Source organism: Trichechus manatus, unplaced genomic scaffold (assembly GCF_000243295.1).
Source record: "Trichechus manatus latirostris isolate Lorelei unplaced genomic scaffold, TriManLat1.0 scaffold00013, whole genome shotgun sequence".
Lineage (NCBI taxonomy): Eukaryota > Metazoa > Chordata > Mammalia > Sirenia > Trichechidae > Trichechus > Trichechus manatus.
The window spans coordinates 17,388,856-17,399,823 of record NW_004443949.1 but is presented as its reverse complement, the minus strand read 5'-3'; the positions used below and the strand labels follow the sequence as shown (position 1 = coordinate 17,399,823).

At 39.5% G+C, this 10,968-nt stretch overlaps 1 pseudogene; it reads right to left on the bottom strand.

Annotated features, from left to right (window-relative positions):
• Window positions 1-1,706: 1,706 nt before the first annotated feature.
• LOC101344450 (mitochondrial fission regulator 1-like) lies at window positions 1,707-3,662 on the bottom strand (annotated as a pseudogene).
• Window positions 3,663-10,968: the final 7,306 nt, after the last annotated feature.

Sequence of the window (10,968 nt, the reverse complement as noted above, 5' to 3'; positions counted from 1 at the left end):
TACAAAACAAATTATATTATATAAATTGATTAATATTCTTTGAGGATTCAGATCACCCATATGTCTCTGACCGCTCAGGTTGTAAAATTAATACATTGTTTGTAATATTAGAGCTAAAAATATTTTCGTACCATTGCTTTCTTGAATTACAAAAGTTATGCGTTAATGCATAATTGTAAATAATTCGATGATACATTCAAATGACACAAAAACATACCAGGTAAAGAATGAAACATCTTGCCTCTCACTTTCCCTTCCCTCTTCCTCTACCTTTCCTGGCCAAAGGTCAACACCATTAACAGTTTGGTTGTTGGAGACTGGCCTGAGGGGCAATCTAAACCCATAGCGGAAATGCTGCCAGGACTTAATTTCTTGCTCACTCATTTCTGCTTTTCTCTCCAATTTGGCCTCATTCCTTCCAGATATAAATGACCCCTTATTGACAGGTACTATACATGCAAGGAGCTTCCTGTTTCTTATCTCAAAACTCTTGCCACCTGTTGGGATTAAATCCTTTTCTTCAGATGCATTTAAAAAAAAAATTTAGAAAAGAATGATGATTGACTTCGCTTGGGTCATATGTTTAGCCTTAAACAATGCTCTAGAATTTGGTGGTAGAGTATTAGGATTATCACTCTTCATCCCTACCATGTTGTTGTCTTCCTGTGGGGAGTAGTTCCATGTAGGGGTTATTTTCCTAGGGGAAAGGAATAGTATTAAGCAAACAAACGATGCCACTATATAGGGTATCCTAATCTTACTGCTGCCTTTAATTGGATTGTATTCAGTATATACGTATCTATGAAGTGTGATATTTGCTATAGATTTCTGGTGGATATGTTTTAACAAGATGAGGAATTGTGACCAGTTTTACATATAAAATGCTTTCTGAACATTTGTTTAAATTATGTTTAGATCATAAGCTATGTATGATCTCATAGATTACGTTTTTAAATCTATTCATGTAGTTTTAGTATGTAAAAGGATTTAAAAAGATCCCAATTTCCCTGGTTTCAACCCTTATCTCCCTGGCTTTTTTTTTTCCCCTCATCTCTTTCTTCTTGCCAACCACTAACCCCCCACCCCACTTTGTTTTGTTTTGTTTGCTACCTTGACAAACCATTAAGATATGGAAAAACAGCTCTCAAAAGAAGTGTTTTGACAGTTGTTGCGATGCAATTTCACCAACTATCCTGAACAAGTGGAATAATTGAAACAATCTTCAACTGTCCAATTACAAGTTTAGCAGCAGTTACCAGTCGCGGTGGAATTGATTCCAACTCACGGAAAACCCCACGTGTGTCAGAGTAGAACTGTGCTCCACAGGGTTTTCAACAGCTGATTTCTCAGCAATAGATTGCCAGACCTTTAAAAATCTCACAGTAACATCCACGAATGCCCTTTCTATGTTCTGAAATCCATACAACTGTTTTCAAGACTGATAACCCAAACACGGTGGCTATATATTGAAAGCATGTCAGAATACACCTATGTTGTAAATAGCTTAAGAATTGACTATCTTATAAAAAGCAAAAAACAAAAACTTAGTGCCTTTGTTATTGCTTAATCCTCTGTTTAGTTTTAAAAGGAGATCACTGAATACAAAAGTCAGGGATTTTCTAAATAGTGTTGATTTGTATTAGGCAATTTAACCCTAATAAACCAACAGCAGAACCAGGATAGCCTTTCCCAGCTCACTGTCTTATTTAGGAACTGGAAACATTTTCAGTTAAAGCCTTCTTTTTTCCTGTAGATTTCGACCTGTGTGGCCCAAACAACACTGTTTCTGAGGTGGTCTCTGACTCAGACTTTGGAATTACTTTTTCAACTTCACTTTGGCTATTGCTTCCATACCAAAATGCAAATTTCTTTTCTAGAGCCTCTGCAATGCAGGTGGAGCCCTGGCTGTGCAGTGGTTAAGAGCTTGGCTGCTAACCAAAAAGTCAACAGTTCAAATCCACTAGTTGCTCCTTGGAAACTCTATGGGGCAGTTCTACTCTGACCTATATGGTCTCTATGAGTCAGAACCAACTTGACAGTAGGGTTTGGTTTGTTTTTTTGCAACGAGGGCAGCAGGGTCAGTAGCATCCACCAGCTTGGGCTTGACATCTTACTTTGACCTCTTCACTGACCTAAGTTTTACACTATTCATATCTTTAAGGATTTCTAGCATATTTGGCATGTCAGGTTTCTTTGGACTTTTTTTTTTTTAAATTGTACTTTAGATGAAGGTTTACAGAACAAATAGTTTCTCATTAGACAGTTAGTACACATATTGTTTTATGACATTGGTTAACAACCCCACGGCATATCAACATTCTCCCTTCTCGACCTTGGGTACCCTTTTGCCAGCCTTCCTGTCCCCTCCTGCCCTCTAGTCCTTGTCCCTGGGCTGTTGTACCCCATTAGTCTCGTTTTGTTTGATGGGCCTGTCTAATCTTTGGCTGAACAGTGAACCTCGGGAGTGACTTCATTACTGAGCTAAAAGGGTGTCCCGGGGCCATACTCTTGGGGTTTTTCCAGTCTCTGTCAGGTCAGTAAGTCTGATCTTTTTTTGTTAGTTAAAAGTTTGTTCGACATTTTTCTCCAGCTCTGTCTGGGACCCTCTGTTGTGATCCCTGTCAGAGCAGTTAGTGGTGGTAGCCGGGTACCATCTAGCTGTACTGGACTCAGTCTGGTGGACACTGTGATAGTTGTGGTCCATTAGTCCTTTGGACTAATCTTTTCCTTGTATCTTGTTTTCTTGATTCTCCCTTGCTCCTGAAGGGGTAAGACTAGTGGAGTATCTTAGTTGGCCGCTCACAGGCTTTTAAGACCCCAGACGCTACTCACCAAGGTAGAATGTAGAACATTTTCTTTCTAAACTATGTTATGCCAATTGAGCTAAATGTTCCCAGAGACCATGGTCCCCACAGCCCTCAGCCCAGTAATTCAGTCGCTCTGAGAGTTTGGATGTGTTTTTAGACTGTTTTTAACGAAAATCTTCCCAGCACTGGCTTTTTGCTCTTTTCCCACTTTAAGCAGATCAATGGCTGATCTACTTTGGTGGAACCCTGTTGAAGAGGGGGAGGAGGAGGTGGTGGAGGCAGCGGTGGTGGAGGTGGAGGGACAGAGGGCGGTGCTGTGGTAACAGACGTGACAGAATCTAAGTCACCTGCAGTAAGAATTTGCTGCTCCTGCAGGGTCACGGTTTTGGCTATCTGGGCTCGGAGAAGGGCACGATCATTTTTGAGAGCACAGCTCTTCTGCAGTGCTTCATCATTCGCCAGCGTGCAGGCATCATTGGAGGCTCTTCTTGAGACAGCTTTGGTGAGGAGACCTGCCGGCTTGGGGTTCTCAAAAAAAGAAAGGTCACTCTGAAGAGGATGCCTCCGCCTGACTTCTGTCCTTAGCCTTATTGACTATTCTTCTTTGGCTGTCCATTCAACATCAGCAAAAGACGCCTCGGGATCCTCTCCTGGGAGGTTGGGACTCCATTCTGTTTCATGGCTGGTAAGCTGAAAGTGAACTCTCGGACACTGAATCAGAGATAGATTAGTACCAATTTACCTTATGATACTTCGAGATGAACCACATGGCTTCCCAGATCAAAGTAGTGATTGCATGCTTTCTCCAACTTGTTGAAACACCATTCTACTCAGGTGCTTTATACAGCCCAGCATTTAGATGACTAAATCTCTCCAAATTTGCGCTTGTATTTCAGGCATACATAGCGGCACATGGTCCGTAAAGCCCACAGGACCACGCGCAGCAGCCGGTGCTTTTTTCAGCTACTCAGGCTCGGAGCTTGGCTGTCCCGGGCACACTGCTGCAGATTAGCCAATCCCCGCCAATACTGTTGGGTTTTGATACATTTGAAAGGGGTAGATCCTTGTAAACTGCCCTGATTTTACACTCGTATTGAGTCAATGTGGTTAATGTATTTTTTCACTAAACTGATTTTTTTCCCAGTTTTTTTAATGTATAGATGAAAATTTGCACATAGTAATCTCCTTTAATTTATAAAATCTTTTCCATTCTCTGTTTATAAAAATGTCCCTGATGCTGTTTCTTTCAATCATCAGCTGCTTGTGTTATGTTGAGCAAGTTACTTAATTTGGTCCTTGAGTTACATAGAACAGTGCCCTTCAAACTTTAATATGAAAGGAATCTTCTGGGCATCCTGTTAAACTGCAGATTCTGATCTGTAGATCTAGGAATGAGCCTGAGAATCTGCATTTCTAGCAAGCACACGGGTTATGCCAGTGTTCCTCTGTGGGTCACATTTTGAGTAGCAATGGTCTGAAAATAAATTTTCCTTGTTAAGCCATCCACACAGGTCAATTGAATCGAGCACTTAACAGTGTGCAGAAAGCCAATCAGAGATGGTGAGCCCAATCCTCCATCCTCCCCAGTCTCTCTCTTCTCTTCTCAGGGCAAGCGAATCCCACAGGATAGATGTGGCCGGTAATGGCGTAACAGTAAGGATCTATCCTGGACCACAGTTTGATTTCTTCTAGGCTTAAATGAGTCTCAGTGTGTTCTGGGAGCAAGGAGAAAGAAAACACACTGTTGTTATTTTGCTCCATTGTATTACTGGCAGAAGGAGGGACTTCTGGGTTTTCTCCCTCAAGCGGTTACATTGAAGCATCCACAGTTTTCATCCATAAGGCCTGCTCGCACAAAGTGTCTTACGTCCAACTGGCTCAGCAGCTTCACCTTGTTAAATGACACAGATTTCCATTACCTTAGAATACTTGTTTCCTTCTGTTATACATAAGGTGGCTATGAGTCAGAGCCCACTGGAGGGCACCTAACAACAATAAATAATATTTGTGGCCATATTTTCCAACCAATTCAAAATAATTACATTAACTAATCAAAGCATTTCTTTTTTGTATGCTGACGGGATGTTTATTCTCCTTTCCATATCTGTCAACAGCAGGTAACAACAAACAGAACATTGAAGACATTCCTTATTCAACCCCATAGCACTAAAGACCATAGTTTGGATTTTATTTATTTCCTCCTATACTGATGTTTTCACCACCTTTCTGTCAGTTTGCTGTACTGTGGTGGCTTGTGTGTTGCTATGATGCTGGAAGCTATCGCACCAGTATTTCAAATACCAACAAGGTAGTGGGCAGGTTTCAGAGGAGCTGCCAGACTAAGACAGACTAGGAAGAAAGGCCTGGCAATGTACTTCTGAAAATTAGCCAATGAGAACATATTTCTTGCCATTAACATCTGTATTAAAGTTGTTTTTTTTTTTTTCCTGATGGATTAGGAGAAAGATTGAATTTCTAATGAGCAAAAGCAGATAATCTGCACCAAAATAACGGAAAGGAAAAGAAGAAAGCAGTGAGAGAGAAAGCAGTTATGTTCCCCAGAGTACAGATCACAACCTAATATTGTCTGATGTAGTGCTGGAAGATAAGCGCCCTAGGTTGGAAGCCACTCAAAATACACAGTGACTACAACAATGGACTTGAGCATACCAAGCAATTGTGAAGATGGTGCAGGACAGGGTAACATTTTGTTTTGTTGTACATGGGGGTCACCATGACTCAGAGCCAACTCAATGGCAACTAACAACAATACTGATGTTGATTCTTAAGTAATTTTCTGGTTTGTATTTTTTCCTTTAGACATAAGTTGTAAGTTCTTTTTGGCAGAGACAATGCCTTTGTTTATTTGGTACTACTTACAGCTTCAGAATAATGTTTTGTATACAGTGGCACTCTGATATATTTGAATAAATGAGTTTGAAATACCAGTTTTATAAACATTCTCCAATGGCAGTTTCTTTCTTAACGGGTATACAAAGAATGACTAGTAATTTTCTTCCAAGCTGAGGATAATGATGAATAAGTGGCATTGATAGGTCTCCCTAACCCTAAATGTTAAAGAATGAGGCATACTGAATGGTGATTAATTAACGGTATGTGTGAGTTTAAAAACAGGTAGAGTCTAATGATCTACAAGTAAGAAACATTTTTGAAATAATTCTTCCTAAATGACATATACTGCTTAAAGTGATGAAATAAAATATGAAATGGAGGTATCCAAGTTTGTGGACAATCAAAAGAGAGAGAATAGTAAAATAGAGAACATACATATAAATTCCTTCAAGCAATAATAGGAAATAAAAGAGAAACAGGGCACACCATTTTCACTGGTGGACGTAAGACTCTCTTAAATCCAGCAAAATTCTTAAATCATATCAAATTCTTTTTTTTTTTCCAGAACCTCCTAGGATTTTTCCAAATCTCACATCCTTATAACCACTCTTTTGAGAGCACAGACAAGTGGTTCTTAAAAATTCTCACTCATTTGGATAACCCTGAGTCCCAAGTCCCCCTGTATACTACACGGCCCAAGATAACTATTAATGACATCTTTTACTGTCAAAATTTCACTATAGTGGATGATAAGTTATCTAACAAACTACTCTTGGGCAGAAAAGAAAAGAAAAAAGAAACCACAGAAATAGAAACATATCTCCTGCCGTTAACATCCATATTAAAGTGCTTTATTTGTTTGTTTTTGCTGATTAAGAGAAAGATTTAATCTCTACTGAGCAAAAGCAGACAGTTTGCACCAAAATAAGAGAAAGGCAAAGAAGAAAGCAGTGAAAGAAAAAGCTATTATGTTCCCCAGAGTATGTTCTTCACTGTAGGAGACCTTGCTCAAGGTCTCAGTCCCTGACTCATCAGTTTATTCCCTGAAGACTCGGAGCAAGTGGTTCTGTCTGGGGCAGTCAAAATCTGTCTATGGCGGAGGTCAGTGCAAATGAAGAAATATGCTCCCACACCTTAATTATTTTTTTGTCCTGGATGAGCATCTGTTTTTGTCTCAGAACCGGGAGAGCTGATATCACAGGAAGTAAAGGCTATTTCCTAGGCTGGTCCATTGCCCAATACCACATCCTGAGGCGCTGAGAGAAGAAAGAATAGCTCAGAAGGTACACGTGCCAGCTGCTGGAGCCTGTTTATATGATTTTTTTTTTTTAATGATCAAGTGGAGGAAATTGGGGATATAAGAGTTATATGGAGACTTGAACTTCCAAAGCCTCCCTTACAAAAATCACAGAAGCAGAAAAATCATATATAGTAAGGAATATAATGTAAAAATTCCCTTGTAATGGAAAGGAAAACTAAAATCATTCCATTTTGTAAATATTTACCAAATAGTTTGCAAAAATTTTTCGATCCTGAGTGTTTACAATGTTTTGCTTCTCTGTCATTGGTTCCCACATTCTTAGTTAATAAGAGCAGTTTTTTGTTGGTTTGTTTTGTTTTTGTTTTCCCCAGCTTACACATAGATTCAAAATCCTGGATCCATCTTTGACATCTCCCTCTGACATTTTAATTTTGATACTTTATCACTCTTCTAACTTTCCTTTGCTATAACCATCTTTTTCTACCCTCAACAATTTTGGACACTGTAATCAAATAAATATTCTTAAAGCAGCATTTTCTAAACTTTCTGACTCAAAATCATTCAATGTCTTTTGCTTTATTTCAAGTAGTGTTTCAAATGTTATTTTAATATTCAAGGACTTCCAAAATTTGGTACTTATCTGTCATGGTTTGAATTATGTCTCCCAAAATGTGTGTATCAATTTGGCTGGGCCATAATTCCCAGAATTGTGTGGTTGACCTCCATTTTGTGATTGTAATTTTATGTCAAAGAGGATTAGGATGGGAATGTAACACCACCTTTATCCAGGTCACATACCTGGCCAATGTAAAGGGAGTTTCCCTGGGGTGTGGCCTGCAAGAGATAAAAGGAAAGGGAAGCAAGTAGAGAGTTAGGGACCTCATACCATCAAGAAAGCAGTGCCAAGAGCAGAGCTCGTCCTTTGGACCAGGGTTCCTGCTCCGAGAAGCTCCTAGTCCAGGAGAACACTGAAGAGAAGAAGGCAGACAGAGAAAAAGCCTTCCCCTGGAGCTGACGCCCTGAATTTGGACTTTTAGCCTACTTTGACTGTGAGGAAATAAACTTCTCTTCGTTAAAACCATCCACTTGTGGTATTTCTGTTATAGCAGCACTAGATGACTAAGACATCATCAATCTTCCAATCATATCTTCTACAATTCTTTTATACAAAATCCATGTTTCAGCCAAATTAGAATATTTAACCTGGCAGAAAAACCCTTCATAGATCCATCTATCCAGTTGTACCACATGTGCCCTCTGTTCTGTATAAAACTATCCTTCCTCTAATGTTTCCAGATAATTCCTGTGTTTTGTGCTTTTCCTCCCTCAAATGTCCCCTTTTCCTTCATGTATTTGCATTAGAAGTCATCTCTCAACACTTAAGAGTATCCTTGGGAGCCTACCCATCTCACACAAGTAAGACGACCACTTCATCCTTTGGGCCATCTCTATATTCAGTGTGTTTCTCTATCAGCATACTTATCCCAAAGTACTAGACAGTGAGGGTTACTCCTTTCTTTCTCCCCTTCTAGGATGCTGGGCTCTTTGAGAGCTAAAACATTCTTTTATTTATCTTTGTAAACCTAGAAGTCTTAGCACAGTACCTGGCACACAGTAGGTCATCAGAAACTTGATGTTGATGGGATGAATATTCCCTATTCCTTGAAAGTGCACTTTTTCATCTCTGTACCATTATTGAAACCATTTTTTTCTTCCTTTGACCCCTCACCCCATTTTTGTTTTCTGCAGTAGGAGAATGCACGGGCTTTGAGTTGAAACAGCTATCGGTACGACCCCTCTATTTCCAGCCTGAGTTATATGCTCAGTTATATGCTCTCAAGACATCCTATGCTTAAATGTAGCATTGCATTTAGCATCTGACATAGTAATTCTTTTTCTTTTTTTTTACATCCCAGTTCTAACCAGTTGGCTGATGGCTTCATTGGTAGAGGAACTGTATGTTTAATTTTTTTCTTTTTAAATATTAAAAAATATATATTTTAAAGTGGCACACAGCTATATGCCATTGACAATACTCTTTCCTTAATAGTTGCATAAACCCTAGGGACTCTCACTGTTTAGATATTTGTGTTTTAAGAAAAATCTCTCTTATCCCACCTCAGTTTCCTTCCCTACTGCTGATCCAGTTTTGAATCTATAAAAATATTTCCCCTTTACATCTTCTCATTTTAAAATAATCTTTCATGTGCAAACGTACTACAACTCTTAAGAAACTCAAAACATGTTATCTTCACTGATTTCTTACCAGTCATACATTTAGTTGTTTCTGAAAGAATTCACGTAACTTAAGTATAACTTTTTTCTTATAGAAGCTATTTGCCTTTTTCACACTTACTGTATTTACTTCATTGGCCCATCTGTTGATAGTTAACATAACATTCACATGGTAGTCAACTAGGAAATTGATACACTCGTTGGTCTATATTTTTCTCAGCTAACCTCTGTTAACTTTTATTTGGATTTGATGCACATTAGTAATCTCACATTTCTATAGCATGGTGGACGTGGAGCCATAAATTTTACCTTCAATCCAACAGTTCCATATTTTGTCTTTGTATTTTTTTAACTCCTTTTGTGGATATTCTCCCTTTCTGTGAATTTATGCCTATCTAGTGTGTTTTACACTTGGTGTATTTCTTTCAAATTCTACTAAGTATTTAGCGATAACCATCTGTTAGTTGCTTTCCTCAATACAGACCAAGGCGTGAAGTTCAATACCAGTTTCTACCAACCTATCTCCTCCATATTCCTCTTTTCCTTCTTTTTTTTTTTTCCCCTAGTCCTTGCCCCTGGACTGGTGTACCTCATTAGTCCCGTTTTGTTTTATGGGGCTGTCCAATCCCCAGCTGAATGGTGAATCTCGGGAGTGACTTCACCACTGAGCTACAAGAGTGGCCGGGGGCCATACTCTCGGGGTTTCTCCAGTTTCTGTCAGGCCAGTAAATCTGGTCTTTTTTTATGTGTTAAAATTTTGTTCTACATCTTTCTCCAGCTCTGTCCAGGACCCTCTGTTGCGATCCCAGTCAGAACAGTTAGTGGTGGTAGCCAGGCACCATCTAGCTGTACTGGATTCAGTCTGGTGGAGGCCTTGGTAGCTGTGGTCCATCAGTCCTTTGGACTAATCTGTCCTTGTATCCTGTTCTCTTCTTTTTCACTTGCTCCCGAAGAGGTGAGACCAGTGGACTATCTTAGATGGCTGCTCACAGGCTTTTGAGACCCCAGATGCTACTTACCAGGGTAGAATGTAGAACATTTTTTTTCTAGACTGTGTTATGCCAATTGAGTTAGATGTTCCCCAAGAACGTGGTTCCCGTAGCCCTCCGCCTAGCAATTCAGTCCCTCAGGGAGTTTGGAAGTGTCTATGGAGCTTCCATGACCTTTCCTTGTAAAAGTTGTGCTGGCTTCCCCAGTATTGTATACTGTCTTACCCTTCACCAAAGTTTCCATTTATCTACTGTCTATTTAGTTTCCCCCCACCCCTCCCAACCTTCATAACCAACAAAGATTGTTCTGTTATGTATGTAAACTTTTTCATGAGTTTTTACAGTATAGGTCTCATACAATGTTTGTCCTTTTGTGACTGACTTATTTCCCTCAGCATAATGTCCTCCAGTTTGATCTATGTTATGAGATGCTTCACAGATTCATCATTGTTCTTTACCGTTGAGTAGTACTCCATTGTGTATATGTACCATAGTTTGTTTATCCATTCATCCATTGATGGACAGCTAGGTTGTTTCCATCTTTTTGCTATTGTGAACAATGCTGCAATGAACATGGGTGTGCATATGTCTATTTGAGTGATGGCTCTTATTTCTCTAGGATATATTCCTAGGAAGGGGATTGCTGGATGGTATGATATTTCTATTTCTAGCTTTTTAAGGAAGTGCCATATCATTTTCCAAAATGTTTATATCATTATGCATTCCCATCAGCACTGCATAAGAGTTACGATCTCCCCGCAGCCTCTCCAACGTTTGTTATTTCCAGTGTTTTTGATTCGTGCCAGTAATGCCGGGGTGAGAT